The sequence below is a fragment of the Pezoporus occidentalis genome, unplaced genomic scaffold, assembly GCF_034315485.1.
Source record: "Pezoporus occidentalis ecotype Australia unplaced genomic scaffold, CSIRO_AGI_Poc_V1 ctg49, whole genome shotgun sequence".
Lineage (NCBI taxonomy): Eukaryota > Metazoa > Chordata > Aves > Psittaciformes > Psittacidae > Pezoporus > Pezoporus occidentalis.
The window spans coordinates 2,875,725-2,903,270 of NW_026915824.1; the positions used below are offsets into that span (position 1 = coordinate 2,875,725).

Consider the following 27,546-nt stretch of genomic DNA (forward strand, 5'->3'; position numbering starts at 1 on the left):
TCATGTGTGTCCTTCCTTCCCTTGTTAATTGATGCACAAGCTTTTGGGAGGTATGTATCATTATCTAATGTAATCATGCAGAAATGTGAAAAGTGGAAGAGGGAAGACCAGAAAAAAATCTGCATGCCTTGATGTCTTATCACAGTTGAAGCAGTGGGGGGAGGGCGGGTTGCCCTGGTGAGTTCAGAACTGGACTGCCTCACAGTACTGCCAGGAGCCACAAGCTTTGAACAGTTTCTGGCTCCACATGCCTCCCTGATCCTGTTTAGAGAAGTTGGTTTAGATGTGTCTGTTTCTTCTGTTGCCCCTTGCCCTGGCACCTGGCAAGAGGGCAGAGGAACCTCTCCCTCCATTTTCTGCTCAGTGATCTCCATCGTTTGCTTTCAGGTTAGAGGCAGGTGTGTGGGAGATGGTAGGTTCCTTTAATCCCTATTAAGAACAGCAGATCACAGTGGCTCTTCTGGCCTTGTTCCCTATGACTATGAAACGAGCTTCAGCTGCACAGAGACTTAATCTTTCTAGTGGAAATGCAGTGCCGGTCAAAGGTCTGCGTTGCATCTTTTAGGACGGTTTCTTATCTGTGTGAAGTTAATCATGAGGCAGCGTCCATTCCAAGTCACAGATTTTTGGTGTAAGGCTTGTGCTACAGACTTGACTTTCTGCAGCTCTGCTCTCTTCCCTGGGAGAGACCCCAAAGAGGAAAGCTATAAATTCTGCCAGAGGTACAGAGTGGACCTCTCGCAGGCTCCTTTCTTAGCCTGAGCCTCTTCCCACCAATTATCTGGAGACCTGGGGGAGAAAATGAGCAACACTGAGGTGCACTATGATGTGTGCAGGGATGATGAGCAGCCCTATGTCTGTTACCTTTAAAGTCTACCTGGTGCAGGCTTCTGACTGCTTCAGGTTCTCTCTCAAAGTGTAGACTGGAATGAGCCAAGGTGTCTGTGCAATTTAGCGTTCTGGCTGTACCCTGCCAGTGCATGCAGCAGATAGGATGGGCTGATAGGAGGCAGCCAGTCACTCCTCCAGCTGTTGCTCTCCAGTTTTTTTTTCCTCCATCTTCAGTTAATTTAGATCATACCTAAAGTGCGTCCACAACTACATTTAAGCAAAAGCAGTTACCATAGTAACACTGGAGATTTTCTAAATGCAGTCTATGATGTAAACAACTAAAATGACTGTCACCCCAGATAGTTGTTTATTTCTTCTCTGTAGTTTACTGAGTATTTAAATCTGTTGTAGCACACACAGATTTACCACTTCTGAGTGTAACTTGGAGGAGTAACACATTTTTTCTTATTGCTTCCATTTCAGCAGATCTGTTTCCATGTCAACAGCTCACATTGATAAGGAATTGGCATTCTGACTGCATTTGGCAGTGTAGGGTACAAGGTGACAATTAAATCAGTGTTTCTAATGATGCTGATATGAAAACCATGCCAAAATACTGGGATTCCCATGCACAGTAGCCAGAGATTGCTTTTTGAATCTGCAGAGAGCGAGGCAGGAATTCTCATGGGAACAGACTTTCTTTTGCAAGGTTTTCAAGCCTTCCTGCTTACAGATGCAGAAAGACTGGGAAAGCAAACTCTCTCTCTCCGAAAAATGCACCTAGCACTCTGTGTGTGTGTGCACATGTGTGTTTGCTTTGGCTGATCCATTTCTAATATAGGTGAGGTCTAGAAATGCATAAAGCATGCGGTAAAAAATAGAACGAAATTCTTGTGCTAAAAACTTGGTTTATGTCAAGTTTCTGGCAAAAACTGTGAAGCAGTAGGGGTTAATTACACACACCCTCCCAGTTTCCTTGTAGAGAATATATGTATTGATACTACTGAAGGACAAGAAACATGGAGGCCCAGGGCATTTCTTTAAGCTCGCAAGCCTGTTCGGCAAAGACCAGCACTTTAGGTTGCGTGTTTGGGGAATGGAAGTGGACTGCTTTTCTCTCTCTGTGTGAGCAGCATGTAGATACGCAGTTGCCACAGTTGAGGTGTCTGTGCTGTGCTTGTTCTCTCTCAGTCCTAGACGTGCTAAGATGGGTGGCCCAGTGTGTTAAGCATCCTCTACACAAGATGGGAGAGACAGACACAATCCACAAGAATTCACAGACTAAGCAGATAACAAACAGGAAAAGGAGAAAAAACATTACCATTACCCCCATTTTACCAGGGCAGAGAGAGATTAAAAGGTTTTCAAAGCTGCAGATAGGCGTGGCAGCTGCTTCCAGGTGATGCGGACTCACAACCTGTGGCTTGGATGCCAGAAAATCCCTTATCTAGTTTTGGCTTGGGGCCATACTGGAGTCTCATGTCAGATTTGGAAACCCAGCTCAGCGCTCCTGAATTGAAATGGGCTCACTTTCAGGGGTGAGCAAAGTTTGGGAATACATTTCCATGGAGGCATTCAGCTTGTCTGAAAATACTGTCTATTTTGGGGTAGGTTTGAATCTCTAATTTCTGTTGCCTCTGGGGACTCCACATACCTCATTAGGTATGTAAATGATGTGTCTAGTGATCTTAGTTGCTGTGGGTTCTCTTGGTAGCCAATGGACCAATAGTTATGTCCAGGCAACAGTTCAGGTCATCTTCAGTAGGTGTCTAGCACTGGTACTGCTTTGTAAATATATAAATTCACTTGTTATGTCTTTCATATCATGGGATCATACAATTTTTATTGGTTTGACAATTCTGCAAACTTACATTGCCTAGAGAGGCTATTATTTTTAAATTAAATTCTTTGATATTGTTTTAGAGAAAAGAATATAAAAGCAGAAATACTGGTAAGAGTATTGTGATTCCTGGTACAACTGAGATATACCAAAATGTGGTGAATTTTTGCTCTCATACACACATACAAGAGCGAAGACCCAAAACCATCATTTGTGTAATGGAGACGAATATAGTAAATTCTCCACATGTACTAACGATAATTTTTTTTTCCAGATTGCATTCTTTGGAGGATCTCTGAGCACTTCAGAAGGACCAATGAATTATGCCTCACAGGACCCCATAAGGTGGTAAGTATTACTACTGTATTTTGTAAATGTGAAAGAATTGTGGAATATTGCTAAGCAGAGGAATTGCCAAGTCAGTCAAGTCTGTGGCAAACAACCTTTCCCTGTAGGAAAATGCCATCCTTTCAGCTACAAGACAGGTACAGTGTTTAGACATTTCAGCAGATGAGCTATTGCTGAATGACTTTAATTTGATTGTGCAGGTGTGGGACACTTAGGATGTATCCGGTGAATGTCGCTGAAGTTCTGTAACATAAAAAAATAGATTGCAACTGAAGAAGGGATGTGTAATCTCTGTTATTTGGTCTTGAATATTGGCTGTAGCTGACAGTAGAACAGCAGCTGATTAGATAGGTCTGCACAGTAACAAGGGCTAGGAAGATCTGTCTCTCTCTTTTGAACTGATGTGGGCCTTCCTTACCATATTGCCTCGTCTCCTAGCTGCAAGCATTGGCAATTTTCAAGGAGGTGTGCACAATATTGTTTGGGCCTCACCTCCATCCCCCCAAATTAGAGGTATGAAAGTAGCAGGGGCTGTAAGTGCCTCTTCTCAGAGGTTGGGCTGAGTGAGGGGTCCTGCAAAGGAGGTAACTTCCAGCACCTGTAGGATTTGGCTTTGGAGAGAGCCAGGATCAGGCAGGCGTCCTTCCTGGTGGCACAGTTTCCAGTACGTGGCTATTCCTGAGCTCTGGTGTCTCCCATCAGAAGTCTTCTACCACATGCTTATGGCTGTCAGCTCTCAAGCTAAGTTTCAGTACCTGTATCTATCGTTCTGTGGAGATATGACTAGCCATATGGTAGTGCTGCTTCTACTCCCATTTTATTAGCTAAATTTAATTAACAGGCAATTATATTAGCCAGATAGACAAATATAATAACCTACTGTCATGCTTCATTGTAAATAATGGCTGAAGTAGCCACAGCAATATTATTTGACTTAGTATGAATATGTTTGACATATGCCATTGAGAATGAGTTGAACATGATGCCGAAGACAAGCTGTGTATTAACATGGGGTCCCTGTTGTTCAAAAGCTCTGGAAACCTGGCCATAATCAGTAACAGTAAAGTTCTGAAGAATGAAAGGATGGTCATAACCATTTATATACGAGTTAATGCAAAACAGAAGAAATGCATAAACAAATGCAGGCAGGATTTGAAGAAAAGCTGTAACTTAGTCCCAGAAATTCTGTACTAAAGGCCTAGACTTTAACAGGAGTAAATGAGACCCATTTCTAAGACACAGTTGAGAAATCTGTGTGTGAAACAGAAAGAATATGTAAGTGAAAGATGTCAAATGGTGTTTGGCTGTAATGGATGCAGCATGAATGCAGTGAAAATGTTAACCTAATTCTGTTGCAAATCTGAAACAAAACTTTGCTCTTGCCACCTAACATTTCTTTTAAGCTTTGCTGAGGTGCAGTTGTGGAACCACGAAATGAAAGAAAACTATAATTCTAATAGTTGAACATGTCCTTTTGTCACCAGTGTTGTACAACACCAGATACTGGAGGAGGAAAGAAATCAACTGTTTTACAGCCCTTCATGTTAAAAAAAGAAAAAGGTGGGTAATAATAAAAATGTGGGTTTTCTAATAAATCAGCTATATTAAGCTGTAGGCTTCTGCCCTTTTAAAGTAAAAGGAAGCAAGAGATTGTCAGTGGCAAAAATACTACCTTGTGGGATTTTAATAGAATTGTAAGCCCCATTGCCCTTCCTTTAGGATGATGTGGTGAAAATGCAAGGTGTTACTCACAATTCTGCTTGGTTTCATTCAGTATCTTGAGTTGCCTTTTGTCATCAGCAGGGTGCAATTCCTATGGAGTGAAACAATGCATACAGCATGGACTAAAGTGCCTCAAAACAGCTGTGTCCTGCCTTAGGCAGTACCTCAGTGGTTAACAGGACTAATGAATGTCCACACTAACAACAGTGAACACAGCCAGCTTAGGTAGGGATCAAGACCAAAGGTTATTTTTAGATAAGAGAAAGGAGAAGGTGAAAATATACAGGTGTGCAGACATACAGTGTTACAAGCAGATTTAGGGCCTTGGCACAAAGCCCTTTGCTGTTACTTTGCAAGGAAGGTTGCAACCTGAAACATACCTAACTACAATACTGCTTCAAGCTTCCTTAAACTTTACAGAGGCTCTGTTCTACTGGGGAAGACTGGTCAGAGCAGAAGGGAAGGGTAGTAACTAAGGCTTACTAAAAAACTATTGGGGCTTTCTGCTTAGGCATACATTGCTGAGCAGTCACTTTGCTCCCTTTGGATGCTGCAGTGATTCAGTGATAATAGATTTTTGGCTAAAACCAGAGTGAAAGTGATACCGCTATCTACTTCTGCTGTCCTGGATGTGACAGGTACAGGCCAGTTTTTTTTTCTAGTCCACATCTGAGGAGCAACAGAGCAAGTAATTGCCTCGCTGGTTGCTCCATTCACTCTCCTCTACCTGTAAGACGAAGAGCTCTTGATGCCACAGGAGGAGCAGCAGTGAGTTTCTGGTGACAAGGTAATGAGGTACCAGTGACTGTCAAATGCATACTGCAGTGAAAGGGGGTTCTGAGGGTGTTAGAAATCTCTCACCTTGGTTCTGAGTCTGGATGTTGAAATGCTGAGCCAGCATCCCAATGCACTTTATTATTCTGGAAGAAAGTTACTCCCTTTACTCCTCAGGTTCCTGGAAGGATAGCTGGGGTCAGAGACTGGTCTATAATTGCAGCTGTCAGCTCATTGTTAAATGAAGAGATGTAAAATGCCTCCTTGCACATCATTTATTAACATTTAAAACCTACCAGGGGACTTATAAAACATTCCACTTCCTGTAACATTTATAAACTACTAAGGAGCACAGACACATTCCCCTATATTAATTACCCTAATTTAGGAATGTCCATAGAGGACCCATGAGCACAGAAGCTATGATTCTCCCCTCCCCCTCCACACAATTCTTTTATTTCTAGGCATTGAGGTTCCCCTGAGCCCATTCCAGCTGCAAATTCTCCTGGCATGAAGCAGGGTAGAGCTAGAAAGTGAATATATTTTCAGACCTTGTATACATGAGGGAGTTGCACTAAGATTACTGGTAAACCTGCTTAGTTAAACCAATGCAAGATGTGACATGGACAGTCTTATTTCATCTGGTCACTTCTTTTAGATTTGGATTAGGTTTGAAATCAAGTAAACCCCCATTTAACATCTTTAAATAAAGATGTATGAAGGCATTCACATCAGTTTAACTTGAATTGTTTCAGTCAGATTTAAATGAAACCACTGAAACTTTCTTGTACTGAGATGACCTCAGTAAATACAAATTTCTGTCTCTCTTCTATGGGCCTGAGGGGGTTGCAGCTCTTCTGGCTTTTCACAAGGCATAATTTTCATCACTTATGGTAGGAGCCAGTGGGAATTATAAGCTCTGCTGGATCAGGGTAAATCAAATGCAGGGCATTTAGTGGTCAGGGAAGGAACATGAAAGAAGGCAGTGTTACTTGTCTTGCTGAAAATGATCACAGCAGCTCCTCTGAACCTCTTCAGGCTTAGTGCTGTGAATGCGTTGGGCCTGCCATAGATCTTCAGTGCCTTCCTGTTGCTGTCAGGGTATCCAGTGGGCCTAGCACATATGAGTGAGTCTAGGTGATGCATCTGACTGAGGAAGGGTCAGCCTGCAGTATCGTTAGATGACAGATTCCCTTTAGAGCATTCATTCCTCTCCACTGGGCTTTGGTATTGGCACCTATGAGCAAGAGCAAGAAAATGGTCAGGTACCTATTCCTTGAAATAACCCTTGGGTTATTTCAGACAGTTGATAAAAAGAGAGAAATGTGACTACCTTCAGTTCATTAAATGTTTGTGGTGGACATGTTTTCCTTCAGTAGTGTGATGTTTGGAGAATAAAATAAGTATGTTATATTGGATGTTACCTTGGGTTTCCCCCATGAAATAATTTGAAGAATGTTCCCCCGCTGCATGTGCTGAGCTGTGAAAATTGTTGCTGAAAGCACATAATGTTGTGTATACTTAATTTTAAATGAGTCTGCCATGGAGAAGTCTGTATGTGTTAGAGAATTCCCATAGTTTTGAATGGTAAGATCTGTGGTTTTCTTCATCAGAGATGAAGCCATATAAACACTGCTTATCACTTTCTTGCTATGCACTTGCTGGGTCACCTGTGAATGCTTTAGTGAGTATCCCAAATCAAGCACTAAGAAATGTTTAGAATAGTAGGGCTTTTGTGCAGAGGGAAGTTGATTATGTCCAGTGTCTGCAAGGGGATCCTTCTGCAGAGGTAGTCTTCCCATTAGCTGTGCCACTAAGCCACATATCATAGGAGGGCTGAAATTTGTTTTTATCAATTCAGGAACAAGATCCAACATCTGTTCCTAATTACAGGTAGGGGTCTCAGAGGAGGTCTGAGTTACAGTATATGTGGATATCAAAATGCACAGCTCTCATTACTTGAATAGGTAAATAATTTTATTCATCATCCGTGCAGGGACATAAGAACTGTAGCCCAGGAGATGTTAACAATTAACCACAATCTCATTCGCATTACTGGCTATCAATATCTTCAGCTCTTTTACACAGTAGTTTAATACTGACTGTGTAAACCTTCTGCAAAGGGGTTAATTTTTTTTTTTTTTTGGTGTGAATTGGGCATTTACAAATGAATTTCTGTTTTTATCAGATTGATTTTACATGATACTTTTCTACAAAGGATGTCTTGTTATGTTTTTTTGCTTTCTTTTGGCTAATGAGGGACCAAGTGTCTTCTGTAAAATCTGGGTTACCACAGCTTATGACTGGCTTCCATTCAGGTCGAGGTGCTAACCACCATGCAGCACTGAGTCTGAAATAGATAATTTCCCTGCACCCAAAATTTTAGTTTTGGCAGAGTTGGGTGGTGGTGTTTATCCTTTTGGGGGCAGCTGTCTCTGTACCATATGGTATATGATTTTACAGTCCAGTAAATGCAAGGATTTGCTCTTGTTTTTTTCAAGACTTGCCTTCACTGTAGAGTTAATTCTAGTTGTTTGCAAAGAAGTCACATGTAAGAAGAGTGCCATCCCATATTGATACAAATTATTGCTATAGATTCAAACAGACATGAGAGAAAAATAATGAGAAGTGTAGGTATTTGCAAGCAAATACACTATTATTCATATTTTTAACTTGAGCTGGCTTAACTGAAGCACACTGGTGCCCTTCACTGAAGTTGTCTGCACAGTTGGAGAGTATAGGCAAAAACCTGAGTTAATACCACACATCAGATGCTAAGCTTAACTATGACATTAACCCATGACTGTACTCCATGTAGTGACCCTAACTCAAGGATGTAGAACTTCTGGGAAACTCTCCTTTTCTGTTAGAAATTCCAGCTGTATTCCAGGCAGTGCAAAATATTGCTGACAGATTGGTTCTGCCCTCTGCTAATTTCCATGGCAGAGGTCTTTGATTGTATGTATGCGGTTGAGAAATCTCTCTGAGAACCTTTACACATGCAGTAATGCAGAATACACTGCTGCTGTTACTTGAGTTGTTGAGGTGAACAGCAGTTACCTGCAAATTGGAACGGGAGGAAATCTGGTGATTTCAAACCAGTGCATTTAACTTTGATTCAGTACCAAGCACACTGTTGGAGTTATTAGTAAAGCAATCAGTTTGGAAGCAACTATGGCAGTAAGGGTGGTAAATAGATGGCAGCATGGACTTATTAAAAGTAAATCATACAAACTAACTTAATTTCTTTCTTTGAGAGGATAAAAAGCTTAGTGGCTAAGGTAAATCTGCAAGAATAGTGTGTCTCCATTTCATGAACATTTTTCTTACAGTTCCATACAACAGTCTCATAAGAAAATTAAAAGTGTGGATAAGATATAATTTTTATAAAATATGATGAATTGCAATGCATTTTGAATGACTATATATATATCAAGGTATAGCTAAAGTGCTTGTCACATTGGTGCTTATATATATTGATAACTCCATTTTGAGAGAGGAGAGAGCTGTCTTTCTGGAATCAATTCTGGCTCCAATAATAAGTTAAGGTGCTGTATTTTCATTAATTGCTTCGACAGTAGGATTAAGACTTCATTGATTGTATGTGTGAATGACATTAGTCTTGTTGGGACTGCAAATGCCACGCAGAGAGCAGTTGTTAAAATACATCCTTCTCTGAATGTGCCCATGGCATACACCCTAGAGACTCAGGGAGTATGTGGATAGCTGGGACACTGGAATTTCTCTACAAAGCAAAATTTCCCTGTCCTTCTAGCTGGGGTCAAGAGATTGGCTCTCTATCTGCAATGACATTTGGAAAAAAGCAAACCAAAACATCCTGAAAAACTTACAGTAAAATAACATTAAGGTTATAAAGCCAACCACTGAGTAACTAGGAAATAATAAGATTCAAGTGACCTGTACAATTTTATTTCAGCTTCCTAATGCATGTGTATTATGAAGCAGTCCTTAATTCCAGAAATCCATACTATTTTTAACTCGGGATTCTCCTTTGGCAGCCCTCTGCATTGGAAGGAATTTCATGCAGACTGAATTTTGTTTCATGCAAGTTCATGTAAGATTCCTCAGAACTTCATTACAGGCTGCTTTGCAGCCCAGCATTTGTGATGATGTACTTGCAAAGTGTAGATGTGCATGCAGAAATGTGGAAGCGCTTTGGCACTTCTGTGTAATGTTTCAGAAGCACTAAGAAGAAGCATGCCATTTTGAAGTGCAACAGTGATATAAGGAATTGGTGAAATCTAAAATTTTTCAATAAAACTTAAAATCCTTCAAAATTCAAATTTCAGTGCAGATATTTTGCAACATCTGTAATTAAAGTGATAATATGATCTATATGTACACTGAATCTTTGTGTCTGAAGGTTTGCACCATTGCCTTAGATGCATGACAATTAGGCATTTTCTTTTGGACGCTCTGGATAATACCATTAAATGTACAATAATTGGGTGTTTTCATCTCATTAATATTCATTTTAATACATTTAAATGCCTTTCTTATAGCATTTGTTAATTAACATACATTTACAATGATATATTCCTCTTCCTCATTCACCCATTCTGACTAATTTAATGAGCTGACATATCAGATGACTTCTCTTACAGGATTCTGCTGTTGTATCTTTGGTGGGAACAAAGAAATCATTATCATGCTGTTTGGAAGCAGTATTAGCACAGCTATTTTTTCTCACAAGGAATCTGGGGCATGAAGAGTCTGTCCTTAGTGATTCTGTTGCAAAATAGAGGGCTCCTTACTATTTCCTTTTATTCGTATTGTTAAAACCTGTATCCTAGAATCAAAGTTCGGGCCCTAGTGTGCTTTTTGAATTGAAAGTGAATACAGTTTTTACCCCTAAAACTTTGTGGTTTGTGCACCTCTGGGAATAGAGTGCAACCAGCAAAGCTGTAGTGAGGGGCACACCAACATTAAAAAATACCTCTCCTCATTCTTGTAAGTCAGGCTAATTTTAAAAGTAAACTAAAACATTCAGAGGAGCTGAAGGAAGTCCCTGTCTCTTGAAAATGTCTGCAAGGAGGTGAAGTAGTAACTGAAATGCTGCTGTATAATTACACCTACTGGGGATATTCATTATGATTCTTGGGTTACTCTGGAGTCTGACTATTAGTATTAAGTTAGACAGCTTGCCTGTGTATCGTACAAATATTTTAACAGCCTGTGCACAGCACCGCCCACAATAATGTGTGTGCTTTCAGTTCCTGTGTTGCTGCTGAAGTACAAATAATAATAATAGTAAACACAGAAAGAAAATAAACATCGTTCCTACTGTAGATTTACCAGGTTTTGAGTTTTTGTGACAGTGCACTGCAGTTTTTTGAGTTTTCATTTCATCAAAAATTAAGGGATGAAACTGTAAAATTCTTTATACTGATAAATCAAAAAGCAATCTCAGCATTTAACAAATTATTCAAATTCAGATAGAGAAAACACACCTGGAGGGGAGTTTTCAGAAAGGCTCAGTGTCAGCTTAATTCTACTCCTGCTGGAGTCAATGGGAGTTAAGCCAGTACAGAGCATTTTTCAAAATCTTAACCTTAGGATCTGCATACCCATCTAAGTTCGATGAGGTTTATTCTTTAGGAGATTCTTAAGTTATTAAGGAAGAGATTTTCAGTAGCACCTGGGGGATTTAGAAGCACAGTTCAATTAGTCTTTCACTGCAATTTGTGCTTCTAAATACCTGAGACAGGTTTGAAAATCTCACGTTAAAACCCTGTCTCAGCTGTTGGTTAAAGCCTCAGTGCACATGTCTATTCTGATAAAAATAGGATTCCTGTCTGAGGCACATGCAGAATTTTGCATGTGGTTAGATGGTACGCCAGGAGAATAGGCTGTCACATTATCGTTAACTATAAATGAAGGGCACTGTCAAGTGAGGAACATTTGAACAACATTGCCAGCACCGCCACTGTGGTCCTGTAGTGGGTTCTGCTTAATACTGAGAAGTCACATTCTGTGACCTGTGTTAAACTGAGAGGCATGTAACTCCCTGAAGATGCCATGAGGGTAAGTTAGTATTCATTTCGAGCACGATGGAAGAATCTGATGCCCCACTTTCTGGATTGGCATATCATTTAGGAGTGATGGATGCGGTTATACGTCAGCGAACATGATTTACATGGGTTTAAATGGCTCCTTTTGATGTGGCTTTTATACACTGTTACTGCAGCCACCCAACAAAACCCTGCGCTGCTAGTGCAGTGAAGATCATCAGACATGCCAGTGGTTCAGAGTTTAGTCTACCGTTTTTGCTCCTAGGATGCAGTGTGTGTTTCACATAGATATGCGTATATGCCCTTTTTTAGAGGTCGGATTCTCCTTCATATACATCTGAGCACTTGCACTGATGGAAACTAGTTAGACGGCTACTGAACAACATAACTGCCAGATTGATGTTTTGTACTGTACTAGTCCATCTCAGAACCTCTTGTGAAGGTGCCTTGCTTTACATTTTAAACTCTGCTGCAGTGTAATTGAACAGGAACTTGGGGGTTGAGCAGGAGGAAATGGGAGTAAGTTAATAAATGTTTTCTTTTAAAAAGGAAAGCTAAGAAAGGGTACTAAATTTGAATTATTTTCATGTGCAGTACACCACACAAAAATGAAGAGGAAGCTTGTAATTTATTACAGGGGTTGTCTTAGTCATGCTAAAATTAAGCCTAACCAGGGAGACAGTCATAGCCTTTACTTGGGTAAGCAGATGGGTGAAGGAGAGTAAGTCTGGTTATGTACCATCCCCTCTTCTCAGCAAGCCTTGTACTCATGTCATGAGGAGGAGAAGCAGGAACATTACAGCAGCATACCTAGAGATGCCAGATGCTCTTCTGTGAGCAAAGGGGGATGAAGCAGCAGGAAATGAAAGGAGCCTCATCTTGATGAAGGCAGAGGCAGCATGCTCTGCAGGGTGAAGTAGCTCCCCACTCTGTAAAAGGAAGGAGTCTGGGAGGTGAACTAGCTGTAATTCACACAACCCATGCCAGCCTATTCAAGGGACTACTGTGCAATTCAATACAGAGTGAAGAATTACCATTTTAATACACTGTTGAATCCGAAGCAAGCCTGCTAGGGCCAAACTGTTTCAAGAGGGAGCATTTGGACTTGCACTGGAAGTAACAGGTAATGAATGGCTCCAAAAGATTCAGATTATGTTAAGAACTGAGATTTACTATCTGATTAGGATATTTGTTTATCACAGTACCTTTGTTTTAAAATACAGGTAGCCCATTCGAGCTTCTTGATAAAGGAGAAAACAATCAACGTCATGGGGTTAGCCCTTGAGGGCAAAGGACTCTTGCAGAGAGCTACTGCTGCTGAGGCCTTTAGAGTACACTAAAGCAGGGAAGCTCTGAACATTGGAAGGGTGGGAGTGGGTTCAAAACAGGCAGCTCCTAAACTGAATGGGGCCAGGCAGGGTGGGGTTCATCATCAGGTCAAAGAATGTTAGCATTAGGGGGATGCTAATGGCATGGGAACTTAGGTCAGGAGGCAACTGGGCTGGAAGTGAAAAAAGTCAGTCACTGACTGGTTTGGGTTGGAAGGGACCTTTAAAGGTCCAACCCCCATGTGATGAGTAGGGACATCTTGAATTAGATCAGGTTGTGCAAAGCCCCGTCCAGCCTGACCTTGGATGATTCCAGGAGTGGGGCATCTACAGTCTCTATGGGCAACCTGTTCCAGTGTTTCACCACCCATATCAAAACAAATTTCCATATGTCTAGTCTGAATCTAACCTCTCTAAGTTTAAAACTATTACCCCATGTTCTGTTGCAGGACACCATATCCTTCTGGTACTCCAGAGCTGGACACAGTACTCCAGGTGGGGTGTCACCAGAGCACAGGGGCAGAATCACCTCCCTCGACCTGCTGGCCATACTTCTTTTGATGCAGCCCAGCATACGCACAGGCTTTCTGGGCTGTGAGCACACACTGAAGCCAGCTCATGTTCAGTTTCTCATCCACCAGTATCCCCAAGTCCTTCTCAGTGGGGCTCCTCCCAGTCCCTTCATCCCCCAGCATGTGTTGACACCAGAGGTTGCCCCAACCCAGGTGCAGGGCCTTGCAGTTGGCCTTGTTGAACCTCATGAGGTTCACATGGAACCATCTCTCGAGCTTGTCCAGGTCCCTCTACTGTGTCAGCTGCATGACACAGCTCAGTATTGGACCCAAACCAGACCCTAAAAGGACACCACTTGTCACCAATCTCCATCCAGACATTGAGCTGTTGACCACTGTTCTCTGAATGCAATAATCCAGACAATTCCTGATCCATTGAATAGTCCAGCAATAAAATCTATATCTCTCCAGTTTAGAGAGAAGGGTATTGTGGGAGACTGTGTAAAGGCCTTACAGGGGTTCAGAGAGATGACATTCATAGCTCCTCCCTTGTTCACCAAAGTGATAAACTGTTGCAGTGTCACATAAAAATGTACCAAGTAGAGAAGGATGCAAGGGAGTGAGAAGAAGACAAAAGTGTCCCCATGACCCAGATAAAAGACTGAAAGGGCAACTTTTCTGATTTAGGATGGGAAAGTGCCTGGTGCAAAGAGACTCCTGTCTGGGGGTAGCCTCTGAACAGGTATTTACACAGCCTGTTTTACTTTGGTTTCTGTGAGCAACTGCAGCTGATAAACAGTGTTTAGAAATATCCTTTTGATTCTGCATGGCTTGTCTGGCCTGTAGGCTCAGTAAAGAGTGGTGTGTAATGGGAGCTTTACTTTCACAGGAGCTCTGCATAGATTGGTGATTCAGGGAGTAATGTTTTCTTCCCTCTTTGTCTAATCTTGGAGGAAGTGAGTCACTGCTGTCTTTCTTTCCTTTGCTTGGAGGTTTTGCTGATAGGGAGAACACATAGAAGAGCCAAGTTTTCTATCCTTCCTTCCTATACCTGTTTCTTTCTTGCGCTAACTCATACCACTTAATGCAGAAGAAACAACTAGACTTGAAATAGAGCCCATGAACAAGTGGACTCTTGCCACCCAGGCTAACCTACTTAGAATCATAGAATAATTAGGGTTGGAAAGGACCTTAAGATCATCGTTTCAACCCCCCTGCCGTGGACAGGGACACCTTACGCTAAATCATATCACCCAAGGCCTCGTCCAACCTGGTCTTGAACACTGCCAGGGATGGAGCATTCACAACCTCCCTGGGCAACCCATTCCAGTGCCTCACCACCCTAACAGGAAAGAATTTCCTCCTTATATCCAACCTAAACTTCCTCTGTTTAAGTTTTAACCCGTTACCCCTTGTCCTATCACTACAGTCTCTAATGAAGAGTCCCTCTCCAGCATCGCTATAGGCCCCCTTCAGATACTGGAAGGCTGCTATGAGGTCTCCACGCAGCCTTCTCTTCTCCAGGCTGAACAGCCCCAACTTCCTCAGCCTGTCTTCATACGGGAGCTGCTCCAGTCCCCCAGTCATCCTCGTGGCCCTTCTCTGGACTTGTTCCAACAGTTCCATGTCCTTTTTATGTTGAGGACACCAGAACTGCACACAATACTCCAGGTGAGGTCTCACGAGAGCAGAGTAGAGGGGCAGGATCACCTCCTTTGACCTGCTGGTCACACTCCTCTTGATGCAGCCCAGGATACGGTTGGCTTTCTGGGCTGCAAGTGCACACTGAAGCCGGCTCATGTTCATTTTCTCATCAGCCAACACCCCCAAGTCCTTCTCCGCAGGGCTGCTTTGAATCTCTTCTTTGCCCAACCTGTAGCTGTGCCTGGGATTGCTCCGACCCAGGTGTAGGACCTTGCACTTGGCATGGTTAAACTTCATGAGGTTGGCATCAGCCCACCTCACAAGCGTGTCGAGGTCCCTCTGGATGGCATTCCTTCCCTCCAGGGTATCAACCAAACCACACAGCTTGGTGTCATCGGCAAACTTGCTGAGGGCGCGCTCAATCCCATTGTCCATGTCAGCGACAAAGATGTTGAACAAGACCGGTCCCAACACCGATCCCTGAGGGACACCACTCGTTACTGGTCTCCAGCTGGACACTGAGCCATTGACCACAACTCTTTGCGTGCGGCCATCCAGCCAGTTCTTTATCCACCCATCAAATTGATGTCTCTCCAATTTAGAGACAAGGATGTCGTGTGGGACAGTGTCGAACGCTTTACACAAGTCCAGGTAGATGACATCAACTGCTCTACCCCTGTCCATCAGTTCTGTAGCCCCATCATAGAAGGCCACCAAATTGGTCAGGCAGGATTTCCCCTTAGTGAAGCCATGCTGGCTGTCACCAAGCACCTTGTTGTTTTCCATGTGCCTTAGCATGCCTTCCAGGAGAATCTGCTCCAAGATTTTGCCAGGCACAGAGGTGGGACTGACTGCTCTGTAATTCCCCGGGTCATCCATTTTCCCCTTCTTGAAAATGGGGGTTATATTTCCCTTTTTCCAGTCATCGGGAACTTCACCTGACTGCCATGATTTCTCAAATATGATGGACAGTGGCTTCGCAACTTCATTTGCCAGCTCCTTCAGGACCCGTGGATGGATCTCATCAGGACCCATGGACTTGTGCATGTTCAGATTTTTAAGATGGTCTTGAACCAGATCCTCTCCTACAGCAGGCCTAGGGTCTTCATTCTTACAGTCCCTGCGTCTGCCTTCCAAGACTTGGGTGGTGTGGTCAGAGCCTTTGCCAGTGAAGACTGAGGCAAAGAAGTCATTCAGAACCTCAGCCTTCTCCAAATCCTGTGTAGCCAGTTCTCCCAAGAGCTTCCTGAGGGGGCTTACATTCTCCCTCATCTGTTTTTTATTTGCTATGTACTTTTAGAATCCCTTCCTGTTATCTTTAATACTTCTAGCTAAGTTTAGTTCTAACTGGGCCTTAGCTTTCCTAACCTGGTCCCTAGCTTCCCGGACAACATCCCTGTACTCTACCCATGCCACCTGTTCTTGCTTCCACTTATTATAAGCCTCTTTTTTCATTTGAATTTTCCTCAGGAGCTCCTTATCCATCCAAGGAGGTCTCCTGGCCCTCCTGCTGCACTTCCTTCTGGTTGGGATGCAACACTCCTGAGCTTGTAGCAGGTGATCCTTGAATATCAACCAACAGTCTTGGGCCCCCCTGCCCTCTAGGGCTGTATCCCATGGAGCCTTACTAAGCAGGTTCCTGAAGAGGCCAGAGTCTGCTCTTTTGAAGACCAGGGCACTGAGCTTGCTGCATGCTCTTCTCACTGTCCTGAGGATCTCCAATTTGAGCATCTCATGATCGCTGCATCCAAGGCTGCCCTGGAGCGTCACATTTCCAACGAGCTCTGTTGGTGAGCCCAAGGTCAAGCATGGCACCTTCTGCCTTTACCAGGCTCAAGGAGAAGAGATGATAGTGCAGCAGTGCTGTACTGTTCCCTCGAGGTAGAACCTGGAAGAGACCTATTCAGCTTCAGGGGAAACAGTGAACCTGCAGCAGTGAACTTCTGTGAGCTGTTAATCCTGTTGTGAGGATGATAGCAGTCAGCATTGCAGGATGGGAGGTGAGGTGCAGAGCTGAGTAATGCAAGAATTCCAGGACATTTCTTAGGGCTGTCCATAAACTGGTGCCAATCCAGGGCCTCTAAAGATGCCTCCCCTTGCTCATCTCTGAGCTGCTCTCACAGCACTGAGGCCAAAGGCTGGGACACAGTGCATGTACTAAGGTAAAGTGAAAATAGGAACATGCACTGCACTATTCCTGACATTATCAAGTACTGTAAGTTTTACACACCAATGCACAGATTACTGGCATTTACTAGGAAACGCAGGGAGCAGGCTGGCAACTGCTTGCAGGCACATGGAATATACAGGCAATTGCTCTGGAGCATGGGGAGCGCACAGACAATTCAATTCCCAACTGGTTTCTAGGCAGGAGCTACCAATTAAAATTAAAAGAATAAAAGACCACAAGCTTGGGACTGATGATAGGCTCTGGAGAGAGGGGTTGCCAACAGCTTGTGCTACAAAGATGCTTCTCTTTCAGTGGATTTCAAATGGTGAAAGAAACTCAGGTAACAGATCATTCTTTTCTTCTGGCTTCCCTGATCTTCATGTACTCAGTCGTGCAGCCAAAATTCCTACAGACGGGGCTGCTCCCTGTGAATTCCAAGCAGCAAGCCAGCCTTTTGAGAGCTGATGCAGTGAATATGCCAGCAGTCAGCTATACCTAGGAAGCAAGATTTTATAACTAAGCATTAGGTGTCTGATCAGAGAGTGTTGACTGATGGGGCTCAGATAATTACTAATAAGACTATGGTATTTATTTACATATATATGAAATGATTGAGTATTTAAAAAGAATTATCTATCCAATGTGTCTTTCATATTAACCATTAAGTAGTTTCTGAAGCAAACCTCTCCTCCTGATGGAGAAAACTGGAGCCTAACCAGGTATTAGACATATGTGGGATTTGCAAAGCTGGGATTTATGCTGTGCCCATCACAGTGGTCCCTGTGGATCGTGATGGAAGTGGGCAAGTTTTAACTGCAGTTACCAACCTCAAACTGCAGCTCCCATGGGGCAGATGACGTTGTAAATCACAATCTGTCACTGGTTATGAAGTCAAAGCATGTTTCCCTTGCTCTTCTCAGAAGTCATGTGAATGTTGATGAACTAGTCAGGTGGAGGATGCTGGATGGGTGGATTTTCACAAAAAGCAGTGAGTTTACCCAATTTTTTTTAATGATTTGTACAAAAGAGGATAATAATACAAAGACTGTTAGTGCTTCACGATGTGGAAGTCATAATGGTGGCGCAAGACAAGAACTGTGATCTTATCTGAACTCCCTGCCAACCAGAGGAAAAGCTGTGCCACTGAAAAACAGTGGCACTAATACAGTCAAAATGTCTAGACGTAACATACACGTTATTTTAGATGCATTTTGTCACACGTGGCCTCTACTGTGGAAGCAAAGTAAGAAAGTGAAAACCTTTCAGGCGCTTTACCTCCATTGGGAACTTGGGAATCACGAGACTGCACAGCGCAGTATTTCAGTCATTGTGGTACCTCATGTCAACACAATTCTGCTACATGAGGGTTTGCTTTGTGAAGGCTCTCAGATTTCCCTTTCAGAGAGCTTGACACGGAGACTCATCCACTAGCAGGTGCAGGACAGACTCATTTATTATTGCTTAGTTTAATAAACTGCATCTTAAATTATGATATCGATTGCAATGTTGAAGGAAAAGGCTGAGCTGGCATTATAGTATTTGACACAAGCAGCATTTTAAAACGTTTACACTGATTGCATGGTGCATTAGTATTGTTTTTGGAAAACAATAGACTCAAAATATGGTGTCACATAAAGTGCTAGGTGCCTCTGAATTCATTTATTTAAATTTTGATCTAAAAATGAAAGACATTGCATGGCAAAGGGTGCTAACGCAGGGTTGGGTTCTTGTCCCCATGAACAAACACAAACCAGTGTTTGCTGTATCAGTTCCCAAAATTACTGACATTTAAGCACAGCAAAAATACATTTGTAGTAAGTTCTGTAGGATCTCCTGACAGGATAAACATGTCTTCTCTGCCCTCCTTTTTTTCCCTCCCCCCCCCAAACAAGCAATAAAAACATTTTGCATAAACAAATTCCAAATTACAACTAATCATAGGAAAGCTGACAAATTTATGCTATGCTTGTCTGTGAAAATACTAATCAAAGCAGCCTGTCAATTGTTAAAGTTAATGATTTAGATATGCAAAACTCTGACTAAATTTTTGTGGATAATTACATAATTACGCCTGGGTTACCACAATCAAAAATAGCAATTGCAGGCTTCATCTTGAAATCACCATGGCAGTTCCCTGCTATCTTTTAAAGACCTCTTTAACCTTGCCCCCCCTGTATGCAAAGTGCATTAGGGGACCCACCTGAGAAGGAAAAGCAACTGTGGTAGGTGCCTCCTGCCTTCTCCTTCCAGTCTGTTCCTCCTGCAAAAGCAAGCCTCTGGAGAAGAAAACACCTGCTAGTGTGAATGAAGGTGTGGAAAAAGCCAGCCGGATAACAGAGGGCTGGAAACAGCAGTTACCTGCTGTAACAAGCCATAGTAGCAGCACCTCTACCTGTGTGACAATGAGCTTTTCCTGTGGGAGGCCTTTCAGATTGAAGAATAGGGAGTTTATATTTTGCTTTAAAGGTGTTGGTATGAGACAAGAACCCAGGACTAGCAAGGCTTACCTAGGTCATTCAACTTCTCATTCAATTATCAAATCATTCAAAAGTTCCTTTGGATCTCCCAGGCAGTCCCCTTCCAGGTGTTTGATGTAGAAGGGGCTATAAGGCTCTTCCAGACCCCACCCTTGTGAGTCATGGAATGCCCTCTCTACTTGATCACATGCTTAAAGCCTTTGCTGGGGATGTTAAGGAAAGGAAGGTTATGGTGGAGAGAAATAAAAAGAGGTAAGCAAGCCTAATCCTGTTGGGTACTGGTCTTTTTTTCAGCTTCTTTGAAAATACCTTTAAGTCTATTCTGAATGCCTGTGAAAAGCCTTGTCCTTGGAAATTTTGAATTTCTCTTGCAGCACTGTTTTTCTCCTTCTCATGTTGTTTTCTTGCTCTCTTTTTATACCAGGTCTAACTGAAACAGCATGGAGATTCCAGATGTTGGGAATCTCAGGGAAGTGACACAGTATAAATAAAAAGAGCCTTAGGCTCTTTCCTGAATGTCACACTGGCTGGAATGGGGTAATGATGGTGATGGGGTTTTAAAAAGTAATATATCTCGTGTAATTTTTTATCATAATTTTTCTATACAGTTTCCATTAAATAGATAAATGACCTAAATGAAAAAGAAATAAAGTGAAAGCATAAAATCAGTCCCTGTCAAGAGCTATGTAAAAAGAGTTAGGGCCCCAGCCTTCTGAAATTGGCTGCCTAAACTCCTACATCTGCAAGTAGATGTGTATGTGGATTGACTGGCTTTACTAATAGCTTACTAGTGGTAGGGACCTAATGTGACGGAAGCAAATGCAAATGCATGTTGATGGAGATATATTCCTGCTCTCCCCAAAATGCTGTCAAAGTTGGCTTCAGCTAATTTACATTATGAGCCCCCTTACTGCTTTTGTAATGTTTTCAAGAGCGTAATTATTGCAACTCCACTTGGTGGGTTGCTCAGGCTGTAAGAAGGGCATGGAATTAAATAGTAGTGAGGTTGGATGTCTGAATGAGACCTGAAATGTTGTTTTGGAAACTTCGCAAGCACCTGGAGCAATAGCAGGGCTCTGAGGTGCTGTTCACATTCGCCAGTCTTACACTGCTTACTTCTGCTGCACTGATGAAGCAAAAATAAACTTCCTGTACTTAGACAGATTTTAAACATTTTTCTACAAGACAGAAACCAGATGGAATATTTTCACAGCTGACACCAGAATTCACAGTTTTTGTGACTTCTGTGATACTGTGATTTATACAGGGACTTTCTGTATCAGCAGCCCTGAGCAGACAGCCTCTTGCCATTCAAGCTTTTAAACATTATTTGGATTGGTAGGTCAAAAGATTGTATTAGCTGTGTAAAATGTGAAGTATGTGGATTTAAATGATAGCTCTGTGGGCTGTTCTGTTTCTGCATCTTGACTGTAAGTCGTAATAATAAAATATTTTAAAAGTACACTGCTCCAAAATGGATAGGAAACCTTTAAATGCATTGAAATTAATCATTTCTAGAAGCAAACAAAAAATTCTCATGTCAGGGCAGGAGCACAAGGCAGGCTATTGTCATCAAGTCTTTGCTAGCCCTCTTAGAGGGAGGGCATGTGTGTCAGAAGGTATTCTGCCTGGGGCTGTGTGTTTCACAGGGAATATTTTCAGATAAAGATAAACATGACCAAAAAAAAAGAAAGTGTTGAAGGTTGATTTGGGGTTTTGCTTGCTTGCTTGCTTGTTTGTTTGTTTTGTTTTCCCCTGCTGGGGATTGAGAAGCCAAGTCAAAGCTGCTGGTAGACCATGTAGAAGGAACTGGTGGAGACCACAGGACATGGCAGAGCTGGATGCAGGCAGGGGGCTTTCCTTGCAGCCTGTTTCATTTGCTCTCCATTTGTGCCTGAATCAGCTTGTTTTTCTTTGCAGTCGAGCTTCTTCTCTCTTTGTGTGAATTTGTGGTTTCCTGGGAAACTTGTGTTGACCTATGCCTGAAGAAAACTTCAGAAACACATTGATTTTTTTTTTTTTTTTCTGGTTTTATGGGGCTTTCTCTATACACAAGAGCTGTATTTCAGCAAGCCTGTTTCCAGATGCAGTTCCAGATTTTACATTTTTCCTTTCATGGCCTTAGGTGATACGGCTTTTGGCTGTGTGATATCCTCACAGATCTGGAGTAGCACATTGGTGTTTGTGGTGATAACAAAACACAAGCTCAGCCTGCTGTGGGAGGCAGTGTTGGAGGTATTACTTGTGTGTGTGTATACCACACAAGTATGGGATCCCATGCTCTGAAATTCACCTCTCTCCATTCCAAGAGAGCTGATTTGCATAGGGCTCCAGAGATCAGAGATGTGCCTTGTCTTTAACCAGGTGTTTGCTTAGGGATATGTTGTTCCTAGGGGATATAAATTCTTAGAATCATAGAGTGGTTTCAGTTGGAAAGGACCTTAAAGACCATCTAGTTCCAATCCCACTGCTATGGGCAGGGACACCTTCCACTAGACCAGGTTGCTCAAAGCCCCATCCAGCCTGGCCTTGAACACTGCCAGGGATGGGGCAGTCACAGCTTCTCTGGGCATCTTGTGCTGGTGATTCACCACCCTCATAGGGAAAAATTTCTTCCTAATAGGAATCTACCCTCTTTCAGCCTACCTGTCTCAGCCTTAGCACCTTTCAGCAGGAGAGGTGCTTCAGCCCTCTGATAGTCTTCATGCCCTCCTCTGGACTCTCTCCAACAGCTCCATGTCCTTCTTGTGTTGGGGACCCCAGAGCTGAATGCAGTACTGCAGGTAAGGTCTCACAGGAGTAGAGTAGAGGGGGAGAATCACCTCCCTTGACCTGCTGGTCATGTTCCTTTTGCTGCAGCTGAGCAGACAGTTGGCTTTCTGGGCTGCAAGCGCATACTGCGGCTCATGTTGGACTTTTCATCAGTCAACACCTCAAGTCCTTCTCTGCAGGGCTGCTCTCAATCCATTCTCTGCCCAGCCTGTATTTGTGCCCCTGACCCAGGGATAGGGCCTTGCACTTCACACTGTTGAACTTCATGAGGCTTGCACAGACCCATCTCTCAAGCAGCCAATTCCATATCCACCAAGTGGTCCACCCTTCAAATCCATTCCTCTCCAATTTAGAAATAAGGATGTCATGCAGGACAGTGTCAAATGTCTTGCACAAGTCCACATAGGTGACATCAGTCACTCTTCCCTTATCTGCCAACACCATGACCCCATCATAGAAGGACACCAAATTTGTCAGTCGCGATTTGCCCTTAGTTAAGTCATGCTGGCTATTGCCAATCACTTCCTTATTTTCCTTGTGCCTTCACATAGTTTCCAGAAAGGATCTGCCCTGTGCCCTTGCCAGACAGAGAGGCAAGACTGGCTGGCCTGTAGTTTTTCCCTTTTTAAAATTGGGGGTTATGTTTTCTCTTTTCCAGTTTCCCAATTTCTTTCCAGGTCTGAGAAAGACAGAGGTATATATAATTTTAGGTGTTTATAATATACGCACCTTATCTTTATAGGAGGATTTATTGTGTAAATCACAGAATCGCAGAATTCCAAGGGTTGGAAGGGACCTCAAAAGATCATCTAGTCCAACCCCCCTGCAAGAGCAGGGTAACCTAGAGTACATCACACAGGAACTTGTCCAGGCGGGCCTTGAATATCTCCAACATAGGAGACTCCACAACCCCCTTGGGCAACCTGTTCCAGTGATCTGTCACTCTCACAGTAAAGACATTTTTCCTGATGTTCACATGGAACCTCCTATGCTCCAGTTTACACCCATTGCCCCTTGTCCTATCACTGGACATCACTGAAAAAAACCTAGCTCCATCATCCTGACACTCACCCTTTACATATTTGTAAACATTGATGAGGTCACCCCTCAGTCTCCTCTTCTCCAAGCTAAAGAGTCCCAGCTCCCTCAGCCTCTCCTCATAAGAGACATGTTCCATTCCCTTAATCATCTTTGTAGCTCTGCACTGGACTCTTTCAAGCAATTCCCTGTCCTTCTTGAACTGTGGGGCCCAGAACTGGACACAATATTCCAGATGCGGCCTCACCAAGGCAGAGTAGAGGGGGAGGAGAACCTCTCTTGACCTCCTAACCACACCCTTTCTAATGCACCCTAGGATGCCATTGGCCTTCTTGGCCACAAGGGCACATTGCTGGCTCATGGTCATCCTATCCACCAGGACCCCCAGGTCCCTTTCCCCTTCACTACTGTCCAGCAGGTCAGCCCTCAACCTGTACTGGTACATGGCGTTGTTCTTCCCCAGATGCAAGACTCTACACTTGCCCTTGTTGAATTTCATCAAGTTCCTCTTCGCCCAACTCTCCAACCTGTCCAGGTCTCGCTGAATGGCAACACAGCCCTCTGGTGTGTCAACCACTCCTCCCCGTTTAGTATCATCAGCAAACTTGCTGAGGGTACATTCAGTTCCCTCATCCAGGTCATTGATGAAAATATTAAACAGCACTGGTCCCAGCACCGACCCCTGAGGGACTCCACTAGTCACAGACCTCCAGCTAGATTCTGCCCCATTGACCACAACGCTCTGCCTTCTTCCTTCCAACCAGTTCTTGATCCACCTCACTACCTGATCATCAAGCCCACACTTCCTTAGCTTATATGTGAGGATGCTGTGGGAGACAGTATCAAATGCCTTACTGAAATCAAGAAAAACCACATCTACCGCTCTACCATCATCCATCCACCTAGTTACTTGGCTCCTATGCAGCCAGAGCAATGGAAAGACTCACTCTCTAACATATTTTTCCTGTTCAACCAGTTCTTAAGGGTACTGCAATATCAAGGTATCCTTCAATCTTCTGTTACCAGTGTGCCAATTTCAATTCCAATGCAATGGTCAAATGAAGCAGCACAAAACCACATTTATCCTTCTCAGTGAGACGGTACTCAATGTTGTTCAGACTTGGTGTGCAAGGCTTCTTCCCTCCATGCCCCCCAAAATATGGTAGAGCTATGGCAGAGACAGAGGAGGAGAATGGTTAATAATCTCTAGCAAGTGTATGCTAAGTACACATTGGTTACACTGATATCTGCTGAAAATTGGCACACAGCAAAACATTTGGTGATGACATATGGGAGGAGGTGTGGGAGACAGTTAGAAGAAGCTTTCCACTTCTCTGTACATGTTTATAACCTAGTGTCCTCGACATTATAGATACTACATATTGAAATTGTCTGCAGGCAACCTGGTTTTGAAAAAAAAACCCGAAGTGCTGCTGTGAGTAGAAAATACTGTAATTCTTAACATGTTATTTCTCCATATTGACCTTTTTGCCTCTTTGGTTTTCCTCCTATTCCTTTTTTTTTTTTCTTTCCTCATCCCCAGCTAGCTTCAGTGAATACAGACCCTGTATTATAATGAGCAATTGTTTAGAGGGCTGTAGCACAAATCTGTAATGTGCTCCTTTATAGACAGTCACTGAAATCCAGGAAACCACATTATAAATATAATGCTGATATATATCTAGGGCAGTTTAAACAAATGGAATCACTTCTGCAAGAGACTTCCTTTGGCTACACTGATCTGGCAGATTGCTTAAATATATGCTGAACTCCTATGTGTACTTGCTTTGAAGTCAATGGGATTACTTATATGTTTATAAACTCTGGTGGTTCGAGGCCTTAAAACATAGGAGGACATTTGGCATTTAGAAAAATAGGGCTAGAAGAAGCCTCAAGAAGCCCCCGTCCTTCAGGACTGGTTATATTTATGTCATTTGTGGCAGAATATGTTATTTTCTAACCTGTTCTTAAAAAGTCTGGTGATGGAGATTACAGATTCCATGCTTTCCCAGGCTTCCCCCCAGTGCTTCAGTATCTTAATTATTATAAATGTTTTTCTCCAATATCAGAAGTGCATCCATCTTGCTGCAAGTTAAACCCATTACTGTTTGAACTTTGTAACATGCAAGAATCCTGTATGTGACAAGCTTTTGCTCATTCAAAGCCTTAAAATCGCCTTCCCAAGAATTCTTCTCTCTGAAGATCTCAACTTTTTAGAAATCTTTTCTCCTGGACCTGTTGTTTCTTCCATATTTTATGGACCTGTTGTTTCTTCCATTGCTTTTCTTCTGGGGCTCTCCAATTAGTCCATCTTTGCTTTGCACTCATTTCCATCCCCTGTTGAATTTCAGCCCTTTGCTTGACACAGCTCTAGTTTGTCAACATGTCTTCAAGCTCAGAGCTTCCATACTTGCAGCTGCCCTATGCACACCGTTTGTGTAGTCTGCAAGCAGAACATATGTGCTGTTTCATGGCCAGATGATTCATAAAAGTACTAAACAGAATCATCCACAGCAGAGTTTTGCAATCCTCCTGTCTCCCTAGATGGCTTGCTTTTACTGCGGGCAAATGGTACCTTTCTCTACACATCATGCCCAACCACTTTTGGGCCTGTCTCACAACCATTTTGTTCAGACCACATTTTGTTAAAGTGATACCTTAGACAGCACCAAAAACTTCACTACGTCAAGAAATGTGACTTCTTCTGCTTTGTGTCTGCCATGAGGCCTCTTCCCATGTGGCTGAAGGAAATTAAATTGATTTGATGGGATTTATCGTCTACAAATCCATACTAGCTGCTATGCATTTCCATGTTATCTTCTAGGTGCTTACAAATAGCTTGATTACTTGTTCTGGTGTTTTTCTGAGGATTGAAGACAAATTGACTGGCTGGTAACTCCTTAGCTCTGCTTTCCCTGCTCTGTAGAGCTAGATACCCTCCTTGCTCTTTTCCAGTCTTTTGGCACCCTGTATTCTTGAATTATGAGAGGTGACTGTCCAGTAATTCAGAGATTGTGTAAGTGGCTTTTTAAGAATCCTGAGTTTGAATTCATTGTGCGAAGTCAGTTTGAATACCTCTGGTTTATTTAAGGGCATTTTAATCTATCACTTTTTAGGCCATTATCTTCCTACTATTACATCTTCTTTTCCTTGCCTGCACTGGTATCTGTGTCTATAGAAGTTTCTCAGTGGCATTACCAGTTCTCTTATTTTTTCCTTCCGTAAGATCTCTTGAGTTTAGGTCACCTGCCAGAGTTTAATGCTGCTATCATCAATGGTTGTGTTGCTTCTGGATCAAGGTTTAACTGGAGATTATGGAAGGAACCTCAATTTCTGGTTCCTACTTGCACAGTAGTCTTGCTGAAGTACGGGATCCCTGAATTAAACTAAGACCTGCAATAATGGGGCCTGTGGTGGCTTGTGATTTGGGATGTGTGCTGACCAACTTGTGCGAGGCAGGGTTTGAGCTGGTGTATTGATTCGTTTTCAACCAGAACATATAGTTCAACTGTCACTCTGGGAGCTTAATGAACACTTGTGCCACAGTGTCTGCTCCTTTGTTAGTGCTGAGAATTTATTTTAACAAATAGTGTGTTCAGAGAATAAATTGACCACATTGTATTTACTTCCTGAAGTTGTTGTTTGTGGTGGCACTTTCTCATTTGTGGATCTTTGCTAATGGTCAGGTACCAGAATGGTAACTTCACCCTTTATCTCTTTCCCCAAAGAAGTGAAGTAGGGAGCATCATTAGAAACTCGTCTACGTTTTCGTTCATGACAATTTCTGTGATTTCAGTTTTTCAATAGTCAAGAAGGTTCAGTTGAGATTACTCTTGAACTAGTAACAAATCACTGCATATAAATGAAAACTTTCTGTGCTAATTGTAATATATTTATGAGAGATTTTAGTTTCAGTCCTGTAGAAGAGTATTTTCATTCCTATTATATTTTTGCATAATCCTTTTTTTTCTCTGAAAGGAATGCAAAATCCAGTAGCTGAGGTTGTAATTTTAAATGTGCAATGAGAGAATAGGCTAAAAGAAACTGAAATATTCTAT

At 42.6% G+C, this 27,546-nt stretch overlaps 1 long non-coding RNA gene across 1 annotated transcript in view; it reads left to right on the plus strand.

The window, feature by feature from the left end:
- Positions 1-27,546, plus strand: part of LOC134173034 (uncharacterized) — a 42,635-nt gene that overhangs the window by 7,699 nt on the left and 7,390 nt on the right. The window contains exon 2 of the long non-coding RNA XR_009968107.1: positions 2,946-3,019. This is a non-coding gene — a long non-coding RNA (uncharacterized LOC134173034). The remainder of the gene's footprint in view (positions 1-2,945; positions 3,020-27,546) is intronic.